Below are 6,000 nucleotides of genomic sequence, written 5' to 3'. Positions count from 1 at the left end.
TAGGTAGAAGTGGTATTCGAATATTAACGTCTCTGTGGTAGGCCTGTAAGTCCAGATGTAACTGTGCTTTCAACATGATCATAGACTTACAAAATGGTGGAAGCAGCACACACACACACACACACAAACCCACTTATCTTTTTAGTCTTCTTTGTCCTCCTAGTGCCGCAACCATACCACCCCAGCGGATCCGGTTCTGGGCTGACCTGGTCTGTCTCCGAACCCTGCGTTTCATCTGTGGGTTTAAGTCCAGAACTTGTCTGGTTAAACTCGGTGTCAAATTGTAATAAAATCAAATTGTCAACCGTACACTGCAGTCTATGCAAAAACTTATTAAATACATTTTTTACTAAAACAAGGATATCGGCCGGCAGCTCTTCCTTGCGATGTAAGTGTAGAAGCAGGACTGAAGTATCGTTGGAAGTCAGAGAAACATTGCAGTGTACTGCTGACGTCAACAATGTCTGTAAGACACAATATCAAACACAATAACTGTAAAACACAATAACAAACACGTTAATGCTTTGTACAAAGCCAGGATCGTGTTTTCACGAGCAAACCGTCGATGTCGCAGCTGAAGATGTGAAATATTTTCACGGGTGAGTCCCGTGCTGTGTCCTGCTGACCGTTAGCACGGACACCTCGTGTCGCGTAGTCACTGGGTCAGTGGAACTTATTCTCTCCCTTGTCTTGCTTGTGTCTTGCCGTCCACACAAAGTCCCCGACATTATGGGATAGCAATTGTCATGAACTGTGGAAGGCCGGCCATCTTGTCACTTATTTCTTGTTGGTGTTCTTTGTAGGTACTGTTGTCCGTTTTCGATGTCCTCCATTGACTGGGCAGGCAACTCTGACGCACGCGTACAATGATGTCTGGAGGGGAGAGGATCTGGTAGGTTGTTGCCGGTCTGTCACTCGATCTTGTTCACTCCATTGAGTATGACGTGTGTGTTCCTGGCAGTTGGAGGGACCTAGGGGACAGTAGCAGGGTGTTTGTGGTCCGTCGTGCACTAGTCATCTTCGTTAACAGCAGCCTCGTTGTCGATGACGTCACCGGTTCTGGGGCGTGTGTGTCTCGGTTCAGCGGATTTGTTCATTGTTGTAAACGGCGAACTTGACTTTTTCACGAACTTTAGACACGTTAGTTGGTAACGGCTGAATAGCCTGGTGGATAGAGACGAGGTCTGAAGACTGAAAGGTGGTGTGTTCAAATCTGACAGTGACAAATAAAAAAAAGTGAGTGAGTGAGTGAGTGAGTGAGTGAGTGAGTGAGTGAGTGAGTGAGTGAGTGAGTGAGTGAGTGAGTGAGTGAGTGAGTGAGTGAGTGAGTGAGTGAGTGAGTGAGTGAGTGAGTGAGTGAGTGAGTGAGTGAGTGAGTGAGTGAGTGAGTGAGTGAGTGAGTGAGTGAGTGAGTGAGTGAGTGAGTGAGTGAGTGAGTGAGTGAGTGAGTGAGTGATGAGTGAGTGAGTGAGTGAGTGAGTGAGTGAGTGAGTGAGTGAGTGAGTGAGTGAGTGAGTGAGTGTGAGTGAGTGAGTGAGTGAGTGAGTGAGTGAGTGAGTGAGTGAGTGAGTGAGTGAGGAGTGAGTGAGTGAGTGAGTGAGTGAGTGAGTGAGTGAGTGAGTGAGTGAGTGAGGAGTGAGTGAGTGAGTGAGTGAGTGAGTGAGTGAGTGAGTGAGTGAGTGAGTGAGTGAGTGAGTGAGTGAGTGAGTGAGTGAGTGAGTGAGTGAGTGAGTGAGTGAGTGAGTGAGTGAGTGAGTGAGTGAGTGAGTGAGTGAGTGAGTGAGTGAGTGAGTGAGTGAGTGAGTGAGTGAGAGTGAGTGAGTGAGTGAGTGAGTGAGTGAGTGAGTGAGTGAGTGAGTGAGTGAGTGAGTGAGTGAGTGAGAGTGAGTGAGTGAGTGAGTGAGTGAGTGAGTGATGTGAGTGAGTGAGTGAGTGAGTGAGTGAGTGAGTGAGTGAGTGAGTGAGTGAGTGAGTGAGTGAGTGAGTGAGTGAGTGTGAGTGAGTGAGTGAGTGAGTGAGTGAGTGATGAGTGAGTGAGTGAGTGACAGTGAGTGAGTGAGTGAGTGAGTGAGTGAGTGAGTGAGTGAGTGAGTGAGTGAGTGAGTGAGTGAGTGAGTGAGTGAGTGAGTGAGTGAGTGAGTGAGTGAGTGAGTGAGTGAGTGAGTGAGTGAGTGAGTGAGTGAAGAGTGAGTGGTGAGTGAGTGAGTGAGTGAGTGAGTGAGTGAGTGAGTGAGTGAGTGAGTGAGTGAGTGAGTGAGTGAGTGAGTGAGTGAGTGAGTGAGTGAGTGAGTGAGTGAGTGAGTGAGTGAGTGAGTGAGTGAGTGAGTGAGTGAGTGAGTGAGTGAGTGAGTGAGTGAGTGAGTGAGTGAGTGAGTGAGTGAGTGAGTGAGTGAGTGAGTGAGTGAGTGAGTGAGTGAGTGAGTGAGTGAGTGAGTGAGTGAGTGAGTGAGTGAGTGAGTGAGTGAGTGAGTGAGTGAGTGAGTGAGTGAGAGTGAGTGAGTGAGTGAGTGAGTGAGTGAGTGAGTGAGTGAGTGAGTGAGTGAGTGAGTGAGTGAGTGAGTGAGTGAGTGAGTGAGTGAGTGAGTGAGTGAGTGAGTGAGTGAGTGAGTGAGTGAGTGAGTGAGTGAGTGAGTGAGTGAGTGAGTGAGTGAGTGAGTGGTGAGTGAGTGAGTGAGTGAGTGAGTGAGTGAGTGAGTGAGTGAGTGAGTGAGTGAGTGAGTGAGTGAGTGAGTGAGTGAGTGAGTGAGTGAGTGAGTGAGTGAGTGAGTGAGTGAGTGAGTGAGTGAGTGAGTGAGTGAGTGATGTGAGTGAGATGAGTGAGTGAGTGAGTGAGTGAGTGAGTGAGTGAGTGAGTGAGTGAGAGTGTGAGTGAGTGAGTGAGTGAGTGAGTGAGTGAGTGAGTGAGTGAGTGAGTGAGTGAGTGAGTGAGTGAGTGAGTGAGTGAGTGAGTGAGTGAGTGAGTGAGTGAGTGAGTGAGTGAGTGAGTGAGTGAGTGAGTGAGTGAAGTGAGTGAGTGAGTGAGTGAGTGAGTGAGTGAGTTGAGTGAGTGAGTGATGTGAGTGAGTGAGTGATGTGAGTGAGTGATGTGAGTATGTGAGTGAGTGAGTGAGTGACGTGAGTGAGTGAGTGAGTGAAGTGAGTGAGTGAGTGAGTGAGTGAGTGAGTGAGTGAGTGGTGAGTGAGTGAGTGAGTGAGTGAGTGAGTGAGTGAGTTGAGTGAGTGAGTGAGTGAGTGAGTGAGGTGAGTGAGTGAGTGAGTGAGTGAGTGAGTGAGTGAGTGAGTGAGTGAGTGAGTGAGTGAGTGAGTGAGTGAGTGAGTGAAGTGAGTGAGGTGAGTGAGTGAGTGAGTGAGTGAGTGTAGTGAGTGAGTGAGTGAGTGAGTGAGTGAGTGCGTGAGTGAGAGTGAGTTGAGTGAGTGAGTGAGTGAGTGAGTGAGTGAGTGAGGGAGTGAGTGAGTGAGTGAGTGAGTGAGTGAGTGAGTGAGTGAGTGAGTGAGTGAGTGAGTGAGTGAGTGAGTGAGTGAGTGAGTGGTGAGTGAGTGAGTGAGTGAGTGAGTGAGTGAGTGAGTGAGTGAGGAGTGAGTTAGAGTGAGGAGGAGTGAGTGAGTGGTGAGTGAGTGAGTGAGTGGTGAGTGAGTGGTGAGTGAGTGAGTGAGGTGAGTGAGTGAGTGAGTGAGTGAGTGAGTGAGTGAGTGAGTGAGTGAGTGAGTGAGTGTAGTGAGTGAGTGAGTGAGTGAGTGAGTGAGTGAGTGAGTGAGTGGTGAGTGAGTGATGAGTGAGTGAGTGAGTGAGTGAGTGAGTGAGTGAGTGAGTGAGTGAGTGAGTGAGTGTGAGTGGTGAGTGAGTGAGTGAGTGAGTGAGTGAGTGAGTGAGTGAGTGAGTGAGTGAGTGAGTGAGTGAGTGAGTGAGGTGTGTGAGTGAGTGAGTGAGTGAGTGAGTGAGTGATGAGTGAGTGAGTGAGTGAGTGAGTGAGTGAGTGAGTGAGTGAGTGAGTGAGTGAGTGAGTGATGAGTGAGTGAGTGAGTGAGTGGTGAGTGAGTGAGTGAGTGAATGTGAGTGAGTGAGTGAGTGAGTGGAGTGAGATGAGTGAGTGAGTGAGTGTGAGTGAGTGAGTGAGTGAGTGAGTGAGTGAGTGAGTGAGTGAGTGAGTGAGTGAGTGAGTGAGTGTGAGGTGAGTGAGTGAGTGAGTGAGTGAGTGAGGAGTGAGTGAGTGAGTGAGTGAGTGAGTGGTGAGTGAGTGAGTGAGTGAGTGAGTGAGTGAGTGAGTGACGTGAGTGAGTGAGTGAGTGAGTGAGTGAGTGAGTGAGTGAGTGAGTGAGTGAGTGAGTGAGTGAGTGAGTGAGTGAGTGAGTGAGTGAGTGAGTGAGTGAGTGAGTGAGTGAGTGAGTGAGTGAGTGAGTGAGTGAGTGAGTGAGTGAGTGAGTGAGTGAGTGAGTGAGTGAGTGAGTGAGTGAGTGAGTGAGTGAGTGAGTGAGTGAGTGAGTGAGTGAGTGAGGTGAGTGAGTGAGTGAGTGAGTGAGTGAGTGAGTGAGTGAGTGAGTGAGTGAGTGAGTGAGTGAGTGAGTGAGTGAGTGAGTGAGTGAGTGAGTGAGTGAGTGAGTGAGTGAGTGAGTGAGTGAGTGAGGTGAGTGAGTGAGTGAGTGAGTGAGTGAGTGAGTGAGTGAGTGAGTGAGTGAGTGGGTGAGTGAGTGAGTGAGTGAGTGAGTGAGTGAGTGAGTGATGAGTGAGTGAGTGAGTGAGTGAGTGAGTGAGTGAGTGAGTGAGTGAGTGAGTGAGTGAGTGAGTGAGTGAGTGAGTGAGTGAGTGAGTGAGTGAGTGAGTGAGTGGTGAGTGAGTGAGTGAGTGAGTGAGTGAGTGATAGTGAGTGAGTGAGGTGAGTGAGTGAGTGAGTGAGTGAGTGAGTGAGTGAGTGAGTGAGTGGAGTGAGTGAGTGAGTGAGTGAGTGAGTGAGTGAGTGAGTGAGTGAGTGAGTGAGTGAGTGAGTGAGTGAGTGAGTGGTGAGTGAGTGAGTGAGTGAGTGAGTGAGGTGAGTGAGTGAGTGAGTGAGTGAGTGAGTGAGTGATGTGAGTGAGTAGTAGTGAGTGAGTGAGTGAGCTGAGTGAGTGAGTGAGTGAGTGAGTGAGTGAGTGAGTGAGTGAGTGAGTGAGTGGTGAGTGAGTGAGTGAGTGAGTGAGTGAGTGAGTGAGTGAAGTGAGTGGAGTGAGTGAGTGAGTGTGAGTGAGTAGGTGAGTGAGTGAGTGAGTGAAGAGTGTTTGAGTGAAGTGAACGTGAAGTAGAGTGAGTGAGTGAGTGAGTGAGTGAGTGAGTTGAGTGAGTGAGTGAGTGAGTGAGTGAGTGAGTGAGTGAGTAGAGTGAGTGAGTTGAGGTGAGTAGAGTGAGGAGTGATTGAGTGAGTGCAGTGAGTGAGTGAGTGAGTGAGGAGTGGTGAGTGAGTGAGTGAGTGAGTGAGTGAGTGAGTGAGGTGAGTGAGTGAGTGAGTGAGTGAGTGAGTGAGTGAGTGATGAGTGAGTGAGTTGAGTGAGTGATGGAGTGAGTGAGTGAGTGAGTGAGTGAGGTGAGTGATGAGTGAGTGAGTGAGTGAGTGAGTGAAGCAGGGGAGTTTGCCCCCCACGCCGAACATCTTCCTACGCCACTGGGTCCTTCAGTGTGTGCACAGCAGTTATGAAGGAGTGAAGACGACTCACGACTCACGACATCCTCTAAACAACAGATAAGCAGTAATTTATGAAAGACTAAAAGGCTCGCACCGCGGGTCTGAAGTATTTAAAATCACAGCAGACTGTAAACAACTGAGAAGATGTGCTTCAGTCTGTGATGGACTGAACAACATTTCCTTGAGTAACTGAAAAGAGATGTTGTGTTGGAAATTACAGATAAGAAGACAAAGAAGGGAATGGGGACTGGAAGGGAATGTTGCAGTCTACCTGTATGGCAGTGGCAACCTATGGGTGTGCAAGGCCTCTCTCACCTTGTTGCATCTGCCTTTGGGGTAGAACACTTGA

This window comes from Pomacea canaliculata, linkage group LG8 (genome assembly GCF_003073045.1).
Source record: "Pomacea canaliculata isolate SZHN2017 linkage group LG8, ASM307304v1, whole genome shotgun sequence".
Lineage (NCBI taxonomy): Eukaryota > Metazoa > Mollusca > Gastropoda > Architaenioglossa > Ampullariidae > Pomacea > Pomacea canaliculata.
This window is presented reverse-complemented; position numbering follows the sequence as displayed.